At 32.4% G+C, this 17549-nt stretch overlaps 1 long non-coding RNA gene across 1 annotated transcript; it reads left to right on the top strand.

Annotated features, from left to right (window-relative positions):
- The first annotated feature begins 293 nt into the window (after positions 1 to 293).
- Positions 294 to 9642, top strand: LOC127733211 (uncharacterized). Its single transcript, XR_007996913.1, has 4 exons — positions 294 to 503; positions 2960 to 4458; positions 5049 to 5504; positions 9506 to 9642. It is a non-coding gene; the product is annotated as an uncharacterized LOC127733211 (long non-coding RNA).
- Positions 9643 to 17549: the final 7907 nt, after the last annotated feature.

Raw genomic sequence — 17549 nt, forward strand, 5'->3', positions numbered from 1 at the left:
AATGAGATATAAATTTATCTTTTTATTCAGTTTGCATCTTTCAACTACCGGTATGTATTTATTGAATTTTATTGCAGGAGTAATTGAAGAGAAATATTATTGGTTTGAATCAGGGCTTCCAAAATTATTTTAGCCAGCCGGACATTTTATATATTATCCCGATTTTAATCCCTTAAGACTAAATAAACAAAAGGCAATTATGATAATCAGTTGCCGAGTTCAACCTCCCAATGATTGACATTAAAAAAAAAAACGATATTAAACTTTCTTTGATTCAAATTCGAAGTTCTGACGTTAACTGTTAAATTTGCAGTGCATCATTCGAAGTGTGCAACATCAGCGTACTTATATCTGCCTTAGACTCTTTATTTGTGCAAAATAACGTTGTCAAAAACTTTACTTTCGTTTTTAAAACTAATACCGGATGTTATCTTGACAATGGTAAAACATGGACCAGAGACGGATACGTAAATTCCGTGTACGTTTGCAAAGCATGAATGAGTGTAAGTAGCTCTTTCTACGTTATTTCTTCAAGAAAATATTCGAAATAAACGTGAGATAAAGGTATCAATGACAATTTAAGCATTTTTTGAAGAAATTAGGATGCATAATTAAATTTCACACCTGCACACATGCGCACACGTGTACTAGTTCAAACAGAGACTGTCTCTGGTTATGACGATTTTTCATTTTCACCTTTTTAATTTTTTCATCAAATCATATTTGTAAACGTATTTCTGATAATTTAAATCTTTTGGACTAAATTAATTAGATGCAAACTGCTGAAATGTAAGAAAATAACTTTGAATAGACCGATCAATGTCCGGTTCAAAATAGTTTACCTGTCTCCTGAACAGGTAAATTTCAGCTGTTCGACAACTAATTAGCCTTGATTAAAATGAGAAGGTATTAAAATAGGGGTTGTTTTGATCATGTTACTTTTATGACCGGAAATGTGTGGCTGTTAAACGCAAAAGGTTGGGTCAAAAAGATCGCGAATTATGTTAAAATGACCGTCTCTTCAGAAAGCCTTGAAAACTAAAAAGTAGATGACCGTTTCATGCTTTGCCCAGCCGGACTTTTACCGGACATTATATAAATGTCCGGAATATATGACCGTTTTGGAAGCCTTGGTTTGAATGTCTATTTCAGTGTGTAAAGGAAATTTAAAAAAATGACACTTAGAAGCTATTAACTTACGTTTGTTATGCCCCTGCTGCGGGGCAAAAGGAGCATTAAGTGTTACCTTTGACTGTCTGTCCATCCCAATTTTTATTTCTGCACTCTTATTTAAAGTTTTACTCATCCAATTCTTGTGATACTCATACACAATGATAAGAACTGTAACGACACAGGCGTTATGAAATAAGATGTATAAATATTCATCATAGTTTATTAAATTCTCCATATATATATATCATCATAATATCACAACTATTTCTTCTGTTATAAAAATTTCACATTAAAAATCTTCTAGTTTCAATTTATATAATTTTAGGCAACGTCTAAAATACAATATGAAAGAAACAAAAATATAAAGAACATTAGTATGTTTCATGTCTGTATATAAATTTTATACAATATAATTAGGTGCATAAATTTCTATTTCCTCACTAAAATTTCCTTTCTTATTTTTTATCATAAAGTTTAATAATTAATTAAATCTATAAACTTTAAACAATTACTAAAATGTAATTTTCATAATGGATTTCCATATAAAATAACCAAATAAACTGTTTCTAAGTATTTCCAATTCTGAAATATATTATCTCCCTTATCAAATTATCTCCCCTTATCAATACTGATGTTATAACATGTACTTCAAAACGCAATGAACCTTATTCCGGACTTATCATAAAAATCTAAATAGCTTCTCCATAACTAAACTTACAACTTGTGAATGAATTATGACTTTAATAACTTCTATATCTTTACTCTAAAACTGTCTTAAATATGTAATAACTTTAATTATTGCTTTTCACCTAAACCACATGCTACACGTGGTATGCTTCTCGCTCGAAAGTTTACTATGATAAAAACTTGTTTTAAAGCAATAATATTACTTCATAATAATCATAATTCAACTTACAATATTTGAATGTTCACAATTCTGTTTCCAATTACACACTTCACATTGTGTTCTCAAAAACTTGTCAGTGAGTGACAAAAATAAATGTCAACCTCTTTAAACTACCCACGCTATTATCTGCGCAATCGCAGTCAACTTTAACCTACGAGAGTATCAAAAATCTCTTTTTACAATAAAATTAAAATCTATTTATTTTTATCTTTATCTTCTTTTTATATATTCTTTGAATATCTTAATCACTAAATAGTAATTATTTTAGAGTAAAAATAATTTCCAAACTAAATTTCAATAACTATACAAAGGGAAACAATTCAATCTAAAAAGTTATCAAAATCTCAATCTCTCATGCTACAGAACCACAGCATGCAAACAATTGCAAAGCATGAGCAGGTGTATTCTTGTCCTCAAACACATTCTATTTTATTAATGATGTAATTTAAGCTGTTTTCTCTACCATAGTGGAATAGCTTTTAACATGTTTAATAATTCTGAAAATTGTATTAATGTAATGCGAGTTTGCATCAGAAAAAGATCGAAAATCAAAAAGAAATTTAAATACATTTTTGTGTATCAGATAAGATAAAACAATTTATAATGTATTGTTGTTTATCAGTTTTACACTACATATTTGTTTTTGATATATGCTATTAAAGGAGAATTAAGGAAGGAATTACTAATAAAAAATTATTAATGATATCTTAAAAATCTTTGAGACCAGTTTAACATGTTTAAAAAAAAGATATTTTACAGTTATATTATTTCATATATTCAATATTGTATCAAATAGAATGTTATATTTTCAGTTGTCTGAATTTTTAACCTAAAACATATCTACCGTAATATGATTGAAAATAAATGTTTCTTTTGTAGATTTATCGAAGCTTCCAGAGTCTTTCATCCAATTCTTCATACATGGGAAAATACTATTCATAACTACCTCTCTAAAGGAGTCCCTGTTGAAAATTCAGAATTTAAATTTATTTTTGATCCACCATCTAGCTCAAAATACACATTGTATGACCAGTGCAAAATTATTTCCTGCGTACCAAATGACCATTATTGGAATGAGGGAACCAATGCTCATGTTGGCTATGGTAGAATGCTATCCGTCCGTGATTCCACTGAGAAATATAAGCCTGCTTCTCTTCGTAATTTGATACTTTTCCATCACAGAGAATCCAACTACTCTGCAATATTTCGATTAGTTGACAAGTTTCGTAACCCAGAGTCTTCTCCAGCCAATTCACGGCAGTGTTAACGTATATTTGTTCCGCCTAACAGAAGTTCCACTGGAAACTTTGTTATAAACAATGTCATAATATCTATTCCTGTTGTAACAAATATTCTATACCATTTATTCCGTTAGGAACATATACTGTAATATTTATTCCTGTGGAAATAATATTCCAGAATATTTTTTCCTTTTGGAACTTATATCATGAAGGAACTTCTATTCTGTGACAGCAGAACATCAATGACGACAATATCAACATTGGGGACAATATGCAAAATTCTACTCTGAGACAAGTAAGACCTAAACGAAAAGCTTTAAATGAAGAGGATATTTTAAGAAACCTTAGATCTGTAAATCCTCTCTTTACACACACAACAGGGCTTCAGAAAATTCCTTGTATGAAAAGTATAAAACAGCTCAAATTGAGACTGGAGGTTTATTTTGGCGTGTACACAAATCAGATACCGATGTCCTCTGTTTAAATGATGTCAACATGACCACTGGATGTTTAATGGAGTCATCTTTTGTTCACATGTCGAGGAGAACTGTTGGGAATGTCAACGTATACCATTGCACATGTACACTGTTTGCAACTTTATTACAGCTCCCAACATTAGATGAACAGCCTGACACAGAAATAGATTCTATTATCATCAAATGCTGCCATATAAGGTATTTCAAAGAAATTATTGAACCAGATTATCCCATCTACTTCAGCACAGAATTTTTTACATCACCAACAAAATCTCAGAAAAGTATAATGATATCTTTGGCTGCTTTACAAAAACCTGTAATTTTACTTCTGTCTTCTCTTCGAACCAAAAAATTTTCAGTTGTACCAAACAGTAGTCAAGATTGTAAGTTTGTGAATGTTTCCAGAAACCATGTATCATGCCAGTCCGGTGAATGTAGTGCCATTTACAGTTTTTCTACTCGGAAAGTCATATACTTGAGCGAAACAACTAATATTTGTCCTCATCTGCAAGCAATGAAAAACCACAAAAATTTATGGATGAATGTTAATTATATCGAAGAAGACTTTGAAGATGAAGATGAGGAAGCATTTATTGATAATGAGGAAGATGAGAATGATCTGGAGGATACTTATCAACCAGAAACTACTCAAACAAAGAGGGTAAGTTAACAACTACAATTATTAAACCAAACAAGATATCTAATCAATAGACAAGAATGACACCGTTCACTCAATTTTTAATCAAATTTAATTTACAAACGTTGGAAATAACATGCAATTACCAACTAAATACCTTCAACACAAACATTTCCTCGATGGACCAAAAATCACTTCAGGAACATAAATACAATAACTGATGCAATTGCCCATAAAGTATGATTTTACTTGACTAGAAAGATTAAAATCATATGTTCTTAAGGATGTTCGCTGGTCATGTTTTTGTCATAGTTGGCGCCCCGTAAATTGGGTGAAGGTCGTAATAAAAAAAAAACATAAATATTTCAATTGATTTTTTTAAAATATGTATTTATTGTTAATCATCAATAAAAAAGTGTTTGAAGCATAAAAATTGACGCGATAAGACATTACTTACATAAAAAAATACACGATTTCCGTTTCCGGTTGATTGTAAACAAAGGCTGTCGGCTGCAGATATTTTTCAGTGAAATTCCGTTTTTACGTATTTTGTAACCTTTTACATCGCTTTTATACATTTTTTACGTTTTACTTTTTATATATATTATAATCAGTAATGGCTAAACGTACACCGGGTTTTAAATCTGCAAAACAGAAGCGAAAATCAGAGGCAGTTTCTGAAGCTCAAAGAAGATGATGGGAGACATCAAAACTTGTTCAGGACCACCCATACGCTGTTATTTCTGAGCGCAATTCCAATAAACCGGATATATCAAACTGTATTAATGAGGAGGTCATTGACGTTGACGGTAGCAATGTAACTGCAGTTTTTACAGAATGGAGAGTTGGTCGTAGGGTCGTGGAATTGGGAGTTTTGGCGGATGGGTTATCAGCTTGCAAGAAATGCGGTCTTCCCCTTTCTTTGCAAAACTGCAGCAACATTAACTCGTACGGTCTAGCTGCCATTTTGAAGATTGTATGTGCCAACACAGCCTGTCTCAACACAAATCTCATTCCCACAGGAAAAAGACATGGAAAAGTATGGGATGTCAATTCCAAATTAGCAGCAGGTAAACATTTTGTTGTGATTAACATGTACAAGAAAGGGGTATACATCGTAACACCCTTCACCCCTGCAATATTTACTTACAAAAAAAAACCCTACCATGATAGCTTGGTAATATCATTTTTACAATTAATACATGTATGTCATGTATGTATCAGGCCATAGACCACAATTAATGACGAATATAGTTTCTTGTTATTATAGTGTCTTTTTTTCTGTATTTTTGTTCTCTGCCTTCCTGATTCATTTCTTAGTTTTTATCAGGTGGAAAATTCAAATGAAAGAAGAGAGTTGAAATAATTTTTTAGATGCATTATTTTAACTATTCAGTAGTGGGAATGAGTGATTAGGCCAGTTGCAAAAGGTAACATTTATAGTTTTCAGATCATCTCTTGACTAGTCCATACCAGTATGGGTGTGTTTTGGCTAATTTAATGACCTGCACAGAAGGGATTTTCCTAAAAGTTGGATATAATGTGAGACTTGTACTGTACATTACACATACCAAATATTTTGCAAATTCGCAGGTTAATTTTTATGCCCCCGCCGTAGCGGAGGGGGCATTAAGTTTTACCCTTGTACGTCTGTCCGTACGTCCCAAAATTGGTTTCCATTCTGTAACTTTAGTGTGCCTCAACTAAATGTAATGAAACTTATACACAATGCTTATTACCACAAAACACAGATCAAGTTTGAATTTTGGTGGCGTCACTTTTACCGTTCTAGAGTTATGCCCCTTTACAAATGGAAAAATTGCTAAGTTTTTCGGTTCCGTTCTCTAACTTAAGTTTGCCTCAACCAAATGTTATGAAACTTATACACAATGCTTATTACTACAATACACAGATCAAGTTTGAATTTTGGTGCCGTCACTTTTACTGTTCTAAAGTTATGCCCTTTACAAATGGAAAAATTGCTAAATTTTTCATTTTTTTTCTAAAAATATCAATCAAGTAATTTTTAAGATTGGAGTTATCTTCCTTTGTCCATGATAATAGTTGATTCAACTACAATCAATGCTTTATACAATGCAATGTTTAATTTTGCCTCCCACTGATAAATTAAAGCAATTTTTACCCTTCAGTGCTTACATGCACTTTGATTAACTTTATATATGTAAGCGGGGGCATCATCTGTGTCCCATGGACACATTCCCCATTTTTATTTTTTAATGTGAAAAAACATTATACAGAAATGATAGGGAAATTAATTGTGGTTTGTGGCCTTAGAGGTGAATTTCAGCAAATTTTGAATTTGTACTTTGACGACTTCCCTGAATGATCTATTGGTATTAATTTGTCAAACTACATGAGAATAAATGATTTCCACTTTTATTTGATAGAAATTTTGTATAAAAAGTCACATTTCAGCTTATACATGTATGCCCCAAATTTAGCTTTTTCAGTTGTTTCAATATTTTTACAAAAGTAACATGCTTACTTTCTCTCTGACAGGTTTTTCTGATTTTCTATTTGTGTTTGTGCTTTTGTTATTTAATTTAGATGTTCTACTCATTTGTGAACTCTGAACACAAAGAAAAGTAGATAAAAACAGAAAAAGTGTGCAAAATGTGCTGTTTTAATGGTCTAAGTCTATAACAGTCAGTATGAAGCAAGTGAAATGTGAGGTACAATGCACATAAAAGTTGAATTCCTTTTAGCAGATTTCACTGAATCTGTATCAAAAGCACTTATTACTGGTTGTTTTACCTTGTCCGTTTTACAGAATACCTTTATTTTCTTCTGCTGGATAGCTAGTGGTTAAAATATTGGCCTTTTGAGGCTGAAATTTCATGCAGGTTTTAAACAGTAAAGTGATTAAACTTTGCATCAGACCATATTGTCCACATATAATGTTGAAAGCGACTGTCTTGTTACATCCAGGCTTCATGTTTCATCATATCTAAGCAAAGATTTGAGCAAAAAGAAGCATATTTCCATCTCCCATATCATTTAAATGCTTTTTAATATGCAAATATGGGGAACGGCCTAAATTGACAATTTGTTTTTTTAAGCTTGACATTGCTTAAGACCATGTCATCCTCTTGTGTTATGCTATTTGAAACTTATAAGTACATTTATAATATGTAGAAGTGTTTTTTCTAACTTAACAACTTCAGAAAATTGTTGTAAATGGAAAATATTACATTTCATATAAGGCCTTGCTTCATTTGAAAACCTCAATTTTTTGGCACAGGCTCATATAAAATTAACTTTTGGCCAATTTTTTATAAGTCTGATACCTTTAGTATGCTATCTGTTACTTTAAATAGATGATATCTTATACATAGAGACATTAAAAAGTGCACATTTTTGTATCTTTTTGTTTTTTGAAGACAAAATTTGATAGTTGAAATTATTATACTTCACGTAAAAATGCCATATTTTGATTGGCTAATACGAGGGTGTTAATCTATCACATGGCTGAGCGGGTGACAATTTTTTTGAATGTCACCCTCTCGTCCAGACCAATCAAAAATCGATAATTTAAAGGACAATGAATTGAAATTACATCAAATTATTAAAGACAATGCTTAAGTTCTACTATTGGCTTAGATTCTATTATTTGACTGTCAAAATAAAGAATAAAACATCTTGCTTCACTTCTAATCCCCGTAACGTTGTTATGTATGTGACGTCATAAAAAATACTTTTGAATAAAATTCATCTTTAAAAGACAATAATGATATAGGACATTCAGTATAATAAATTAAATAACACATAGCTGAGAGGGTGATAGAGCAGATTGGTACCCCTCGAAAAAGCATTGTCAACCTTGGCTTCGCCGCGGTTGACAATGTTTTCTCGGGTACCAATCACAATTCAGCAACCAAAGTTCAGATATAAAAAAGGCCACATTTTCTATAATTGATATCATATGGCTTTGGAACTGGGTAAACTGTCTCATAATACACTAAGCTTAAATCATGACCAGTTTTATTAGAATTGGTCAAGTTTTTGACCCCTAATAGGCCCCAGACCACAATTAATGACCCCGCTTTTCGTTGTCCGCGAATATAGTTTCTTGTTATTATAGTGTCGTTTTTATTTATTTTTGTTCTCTGCCTTCCTGATTCATTTCTTAGTTTTTATAGGGTGGAAATGAAAGAAGAGAGTTGAAATAATTTTTTAGATGCATTATTTTAACTATTCAGTAGTGGGAATGAGTGATTAGGCCAGTTGCAAAAGGTAACATTTATAGTTTTCTGAACATAACTTGACTAGTCCCTACCAGTATGGGTGTGTTTTGGCTAATTTAATGACCTGCACAGAAGGGATTTTCCTAAAAGTTGGATATAATGTGAGACTTGTACTGTACATTACACATACCAAACATTTTGCAAATTCTAAGGTTAATTTTTTTTTAATATGAAAAAACATTATAAAGAAATGATAGGGAAAAATAATTGTGATCTGTGGCCTATCAGGGTCATAAAATAAAATGGGGGGGGGGGTGTATTTTCCGTCCATATTGCAGATAATAAATTTGTTATTCAGAGTGCTACTTCTAGTACATGTAGTGTTAACGGGCCAACTTAACACACAAAGTAATATTTTAGAGTACTCTCAGTTACTGAAAGCTAGTGAACAGCCAAAAACAATTGACAATAAAAAAAATCATGCAATAGAGACTAAAACACATCTGAGGGATTTAGTGTTTTAACACCATAGACAGTCAAAGAAGACATGATTTGTGCAATGTCAATTAAAAGTATCAACAGGCAATAGGATCGTTAGGATGCAACATTATAATTAATATGTATTATGATGTATTTAGATAAAGCATTATCCCATAGTACATTATGATTATCCCATTATTATATCTTAAGCACAACACCTAAACCTTATTTTTGTATAGTGTGGCCTCATAATCAAGTGCATTTGAGTAGATAAATTTGTTTATTGAGCAATAACATTAAAAGCTGGACCAATCAGATATGACGTTACATCCAAATTAAATTATTATTCATTATTTTATGGGTTTTTTTTGCTATGATTCATGTAGGACTTGGAGAGCAGCAAGTGAATGGAATTTTAGCAGAGCTGAATATTCCAACAGTCAGCCATTCCATGTTGGATGAACGACAAAAAGAAATTGGAGGGGTAATTGAGAATGTTGCAGAGGAGTCTATTAAAGAGTGGATGACAAAAGAAATTGCTTTAACTAATGAGTAAGAAATGACAAGTTGAATGTTTTTAAAAAAAGAATGATACTGTATAAAAATAAATTTTATTCACACTTATATCACTGTACTTGGTGTATCATTGAAAAAATCAGGCAAGTACAATTGTGGTGTTATATGGAGTACCGATAAACAAAAAAATAGTATCTTTTGTTTATGATACTGACTTTATCTGAGTCTCTCCATTTGCACTTGTCCGGGTTGTAGACAGTATCAAAACAAAAGAAACTATTATTCTATAAATAATCTGTTAAAGAATGAATTCAATTTTTATACGACCGCAAAAAGAATTTTGCGGTCGTATATTGGTATGACATTGTCGTCGTCGTCGTCCGAAGACACATTGGTTTTCGCACTCTAACTTTAGTTTAAGTGAATGGATCTCTATGAAATTTTACCATAAGGTTCAATACCACAAAAGGAAAGTTGGGATTGATTTTGGGGGTTATGGTACCAACAGTTAAGGAATTAGGGGCCAAAAAGGGGCCAAAAATAAGCATTTTTGTAACTTCCAGACATAACTTGTGTGTTAGTGTATGGATCTCTCTGACATTGTACCACAAGGTTCCATATCACAAAGGGAATGCTGGGATTGATTTTGGGGGAAATTGCCTCAAAATTTTAGGAATTAGGGGTCAAAAAAGGGGCAAAAAACAAGCATTTTTCTAGTTTCATGACAATAACTTGTGTGTAAGTGTATGGATCTTTCTGAAATTGTACTACAAGGTTCCATATCACAAAGGAAAATCTGGGTTTGAGTTTGGGGGTAATTGTTCTAAACGTTTAGGAATTTAGGGCCAAAAAGGGGCCAAAAATAAGCATTTTTCTAGTTTCCAGACAATAACTTGTGTTCAAGTGTATGGATCTCTCTGAAATTGTACTGCAAGGTACCATACCACAAAGGGAAGGCTGGGATTGATTTTGGGGTAATTGGCTCAAAATTTTAGGAATTAGGGGCCAAAAAGGGGCAAAAAACAAGCATTTTTCTAGTTTCAGGACAATAACTTGTGTGTAAGTGAATGGATCTTAATGAAATTGTACTACAAGGTACCATATCACAAAGGGAAAGCTGGGTTTGAGTTCGGGGGTAATTGTTCTAAACGTTTAGGAATTTAGGGCCAAAAAGTGGCCAAAAAACAAGCATTTTTGTGTTCAAGTGTATGGATCTCTCTGAAATTGTACTGCAAGGTACCATACCACAAAGGGAAGGCTGGGATTGAGTTTTGGGGTGATGAATCATAAGGGGGTTCAAAACATTTTGGGGGAGGGATTTTTTTTTCCTTTTTTTTTCTTTAAAATTTTCCATTTTAAATTGGTTATTTCTGATTTATATATAAAAGCAAATAATAATGACATGGTTTGAATAGGTAAATTAAAAATTTATAAGTTCTTAGACCACATTCATTCTGTGTCAGAAACCTATGCTGTGTCAAATATTTAATCACAATCCAAATTCAGTGTATATCAAGCTTGAATTTTGTGTCCATAATTTCCCCAACTGTTCAGGGTTCGACCTCTGCGGTCGTATCAAGCTGCGCCCAGCTGAGCATTTTATTGTAATTTATTTCAATTACAATATCACACTTTAGTAACATAATTAAGAATGTTCACATGCTGACTATTTGATATTGCTAAACTGCCATTGGCTTTGTTTAAAATATATATATGGAATTATTTTCAGATGATTTTTCTTGAATATCATGTATCCCTGCTCTTAATTAATTGGACCAATTTTCAGGATTGTTATACTTTATACTTTTGTACATGTGTTAAACATGTATTTTTCTACTACAGATGTGATGGAACAGACGACCTGACTGTCTCAGTTGATGCTGGCTGGCAAACAAGAGGAAGCGGTAGAGCATACAACAGTCTGACTGGTAAATATTGACCAAAACAATGAGAGATATTTAAGTTTTTCCTGGATACAATATATGTATTACTTCTGTATTTATTTGACCTCGTGGGATGGAGTGTACCTTGACCTATAATGGTTTACTTTTATAAATTGTAACTTGGATGGAGAGTTGTCTCATTGGCACTCATACCACATCTTCCTATATCTATATAATTGTATAATTAGTAGTAATCTAGTTGTAAGTGTATAATATGGTCAGTAATGTCAAAAAGTAATGTTTCAAACTTAAGAATATACATACCATCCACCTCCCCCTAAACAAATAAGAATCACCTTGACATTCTTTCTGCCTGTTAATATTATTGCCAAAAGCAAAATTATTTGAGCATGAGACACACATATGTGGCATTAAGTTTTACCAATGACCGTCTGCCTTTCCGTCTGTCTGTCCCACTTTTGGGTTCCACAGGATAAAATGAGTTTGCACTGTTTTCAAATTTTAACACAATGTTTATTACTACCAAACACAGATCAATTTTGTATCTTTCACCTTTCTCAGTTTATGTCCCTTTTCCGTTTCACCAGCTGAGGCATTGTGTTCATAGAGACATTCTTATTTTATTTTACAGGGCATTGCTCCATGATTGATGCAAAGACTGGGAAGATTTTGAATTACAAGTGGAGGTCCAAGTCCTGCAGAATATGCCAGAAAGCTGAAAATGAGGGTAAGATAATAAGAAAGAATACCTGCAGAAAAAACTTTACTGGGAGCGCGAAGGCCATGGAACCTGACATGGTAGAAGAAATGGTTACCAACACAATAGAAAAGGGGGCAAAAATCACAGCCATAATTGGAGATGAAGATACCACCACTATTGCTAGACTTAGGGCTAAAGTTGATTCAAGAATAAAGAAACTCTCAGACAGCAACCACATTAAAAAAACCTTTTAGTTCCAGTTTATATGATTTAAGAAAAAAACATTCCTGCCTCTCTCAAAAAGTAATCAACTACCTCATTACATGCTTCAACTACTTAATAGCTAAAGGTAAAGGCAAACCAGAGGAAATTAAACAAAATTTAGATTCACTGTCAAAGCATCCCTTTGGAGACCACAGCGATTGCAACATCAGTTGGTGTAGATTTATTGAGGACTCTGGTCTGAAATATAGGTCATTGCCATATGGGAAACCCTTACATGACAAATCTTTTCAAACTTCACTTACAACTTTATTAGAGAAATACAGAAAAAATCCAGAAAATCTTGCTAATCTAGGAAGCACCCAAAGCAATGAGAGCTTTAACAAAAGTGTTGCCTCTAAAGCTCCAAAGAATAGGTTTTATGGTGGTTCTAGGAGTTTAGGCTACCGTATTGCTGCTGCCGTAGCACAGAAAAACAAGGGTCATCAATACACGGTAGATGTAAGAAAATTTGTTGCGCGTCAGTCAGATCCCACTTGGTCCGAGTACACAGTTATCGTCCTTTGATTTTCGTTGTCCACAAATATAGTCCCTAGTGTGGACAGTGTGTTACTTGCCAATTTTTTTTATACCCCTTCCAAATTTATTTCTCCATGTTTTATGCCTCAAATAGCAAGTAGGGGGATGAAATTACACTGTAAAAAAATTTGGGTCATGAATTTTAAAGTAAAGTAGTGATTTGGTCCAGCTAAAAAATGTTAAAAATAAGCACTTCGGAAGCTGTCAAAAGATTTCAAGACCCCCTTAACATAAAATTGTCCATATTTTGAGTTAGAGCCGATGAAGTTTTCTATAATTTTGATATAATTTGTCCCAAAAGTAGTACAACACACTGTAAAAATATTATTGAGAAAGCGCAGGTGGGATTTTTTTAATTTTCATTTATTGTCTAAAAGAAATGCACTACGAAATAACTGTGTACTTGGACCTAAGAGGTGAAATCAGGAAATATAGAATCTGTGCTTTGGCAACTTCCCTGAATGATTTGATGGTGTCAATTTGTCAAATAGCATGAAACTAAAGGATTTAAACTTTTATTTGATAGAATTTCTGCAAAAATGACCAATTTTGGCATTATATGGTCAAAATAAGCATTTCATAGCTTTTTCAATTTTGATGCATTCTGACTTTCTATCTGACAGGTTTTCATGTGTCAATATTTGTGTTTCTATGCTTTAATCCAGTTGTATTACTCATTTGTGAACTCTGAATCTACAGAAAAGAAGATTATCTCAGACAATATGTGCAAAATGTGTTGTATAAATGACCCTTGTCTAACGCCCTGTTTGGATCAAGTTAAATGTGAGGAGCTTGGTACATAAAAGTTGAAGTCCATAATAAAGACCTCACTAAATTTGTATAAAAAGCACTTAACAATGTCTTTTGTACCTGTTTCATTTCACATAATATCTTTCTTTTCTTCTGTAGGATAGCAAGTGGTTCAAATTTAAGCCTGTTGAGACTAAAATTGCCTGCAAGTTTTTCACTAAAAAGTGAAAAATCTTTGTATCAGACCATGCTGTCTGCAAAAAAAGTTGAATGCAAGAGTCTTTTTGTGCTCAGATTTATTGTATCATGTCACCTGAGTATAGAAATGATAGAAAAGACACACATTTTTATTTCCTATAGCTTCAATATGCATTTTTAAATGTAAATATGTGCTACGGCCTAAATTGACCCTAAATTATTTTCAGTCTTACTTGGCTTAAGACCCTTTTAAACTAATACGATATGTTATTTGTAAGTTTTCTTTCCATTTAAAGTACATTAAATACATATGTAAGGATTATTTATAACCAAAAAGCTTCACAAATTTAAAATTGCTGGAAAATATTACATCTTCATGTAAGGCCCCCCCTTCATTGGAAAACCTCCATTTTTAGGCAAAGGCTCATATAAATTTGACTTTTGAATAATGATGCTAAGTCTGATATATCAAATGAGTACTCTATTGCTTTTAATACATGGTATATTATATATTAAGGCATTTTAAAAGTATTTTTTTGCAATATTTTAATTTTAAAAGCCCCAAATGTTGATAGTTGAAATTTTTCAATTTTAACGTCAAAATTTAACACGCAAAGTTGAATATAGAATTTATCATATTGTCTATAATATATATCTTATTGCCATGAAAGTTTGTAAGCAGTCTTATAATTTATTAAGCTTTAGTCATACCAAGTTTTATTAGGATTGGTCAACTTTTTCTATCCTATTAGGTCCGAGTACACAGTTATCGTCCTTTAATTTTCGTTGTCCACAAATATAGTCCCTAGTGTGGACAGTGTGTTACTTGCCAATTTTTTTTATACCCCTTCCAAATTTATTTCTCCATGTTTTATGCCTCAAATAGCAAGTAGGGGGATGAAATTACACTGTAAAAAAATTTGGGTCATGAATTTTAAAGTAAAGTAGTGATTTGGTCCAGCTAAAAAATGTTAAAAATAAGCACTTCGGAAGCTGTCAAAAGATTTCAAGACCCCCTTAACATAAAATTATCCATATTTTGAGTTAGAGCCGATGAAGTTTTCTATAATTTTGATATAATTTGTCCCAAAAGTAGTACAAAACACTGTAAAAATATTATTGAGAAAGCGCAGGTGGGATTTTTTTAATTTTCATTTATTGTCTAAAAGAAATGCACTACGAAATAACTGTGTACTGGGACCACTTATACAAATAAATATTTTTTTATTGGGTTTAAAACAAAGTGTTATTTATTTGTCAGAACAAGTAATCAAAGGATAGATAACTAGTATTTTACCAATTTTGTTTACTTCTGAGAGTAAAAAAATGTTTATGTACAAATGGGATATCTGACTGCCTGTTCAGTTTTATGATTCACAAATTACATGTTTTCAGTTAATTTGTTATACTAGTACACTGTTACAAATTTGAGATACCGAATTGCATGGTGTGGTATTTTATATACATATACCGTATAGCGGGTTATTTTCGCGGGTGTAAAATTTCGCGATTTAGGGGCAACAAAGTATACGAAAAATTTTGGCGGTTTTTATTTTGGTGGATTCTTAAATCCCAATTAAATATTTTGGCGGATACTGAAATTGTTGCATATAAAATATTGAAAAATTAAGAAGCAAGTTAATTGATTTGTTTACCTAAATGACGTCTTATTTATTGATTTTGACCGGAACTTTGATGTACTCACTAATTAGGTTATAAAATTATCAAGACTGATTTACAACTCTTATGCAATTTGACACTAATTAATAAGGGTATTTACCTGATAGAGTACCCTACTCATAATCTAATTTTGACACTAATTGATAAGGATATACACACGTGACAGTCATTTTATAAAATACATGTATGTTTAATGCCCTTTTTGTTTATGTTGTTAAAAATAACCTATACCGTTATTGACCTACCAACCGACACTTTAGCTATTAGAAAGTAACAAAAGTATGCATTAATTTTCGCGGAATTTATTTTCGCGATTTTCTTTCATCTGCCAAAATAAGCGAAAATAAACACCCCGCGAAAATAACCCGCTATAAGGTAATCCCTTTTTGAGGGAAAGATTTATTTTAACCATTTAAGTGAAAAAAGTCTTGAAATAATTTTAATCCAAAAAAAGGGCTGTTCCAAATATTTAACTTGTGGTGGAGGGTGAAGGCTGCACTCAAAACAATTAATTTTTGGTGGCTGTGTTTTCCTAAGAATTATGTAAGAATTGTATGTGAAATTAAAAAAATATTTCATGGTTGTGTGGGGTCTTAATAAAGTGCCCCCCTTATACCCCCAACCACACACACCTATGTGTTTAATTCTGGAACAGCCCTAAGGAAAAATGACAGTATATCCATAAATGATAATGCCAAATAATTAGAATGGAGAACACAGAATTTATTGCTTTCTGTCTATTTTATAATTAACAGCCACATTTCTTTTTTTTTTAGAGACATACAGTATATAAGTGTGCATGTATAGTGAAACAACTTTGTATTTAGTAGGTTTGTGATCTTCTGGAATCAAATGTAAAACCTGCATTATTTTGAGAATCAAAATTACTTTTGTACTTATTTCTTTAATATCATTTTCATTGCAGGTAAATGTATCAACAGGTCTATCTCCTGGGATATATACCCAGAAGTTAGCTACCCTCAGAGATCTTCAGGCTGGAAAGAGGAGAGCTGTTGCCACTACCAAAACAGCAAAATTACGCAGAATTACGTTAAAATCAAGCAGGTAAATAACATTGATTCCTGTAATCTCCTTAGCAGTTCATAAGCCTTCACATTCTTTAGCAGACTGCCTAGTGTTATTTTAAGCTCACCTGGCCCATTGGGCCAAGTGAGCTTTTGTCATCACTTGGTGTCCGTTAACTTTTACAAAAATCTTCTCCTCTGAAACTACTGGGCCAAATTTAACCAAACTTGGCCACAATAATTATTGGGGTATCTTGTTTAAAAAAGTGTGTCCGATGACCCCACCTGCTAACCAACATGGCCCCCCATGGCTAAAAATAGAACATGGGTAAAAATGCAAGTTTTGTCTATTACTTTGAAAACCTTTATGAATAGAGAAAATTTGACTGAGCAAAAATGTTAAGAATGTTGAGCTCTACCAATTGTCCATATACGTCAAAATTGTCAGATGACTTCTTTTAGGAGTTATTGCCCTTACAGAGAAACATTAAATAGCAAAAATGATTAGCAAGATAAGTTCTACAACTAGTTAGCATTGTTGAAATCGTTAGCCGACTCCTTATTAGAGTTATTGCTCTTTGATGATGATTTTTACCATTTTCTTTGCATTTTTGACTTATATCTTAAAAATTATTATAGACAGATAGAAACTTAAATGAGCAAAAATGATCAGCAAGGCAAGATCTACAATTAAGACAATGTAGAGGAAATCGGCTGACGTCGCCTTGGAGTTATTGCCCTTTAATGAGGATTTTTATCATTTTTGGGGGGTTTTGCCTTACATGATAAAAATTATAATAGATGAATAGACACTTTAATCACAAAAATAATCAGCAAGGCAAGATCTAACAAGTCA

Source organism: Mytilus californianus, unplaced genomic scaffold (genome assembly GCF_021869535.1).
Source record: "Mytilus californianus isolate M0D057914Y unplaced genomic scaffold, xbMytCali1.0.p SCAF_3, whole genome shotgun sequence".
Classification (NCBI taxonomy): domain Eukaryota; kingdom Metazoa; phylum Mollusca; class Bivalvia; order Mytilida; family Mytilidae; genus Mytilus; species Mytilus californianus.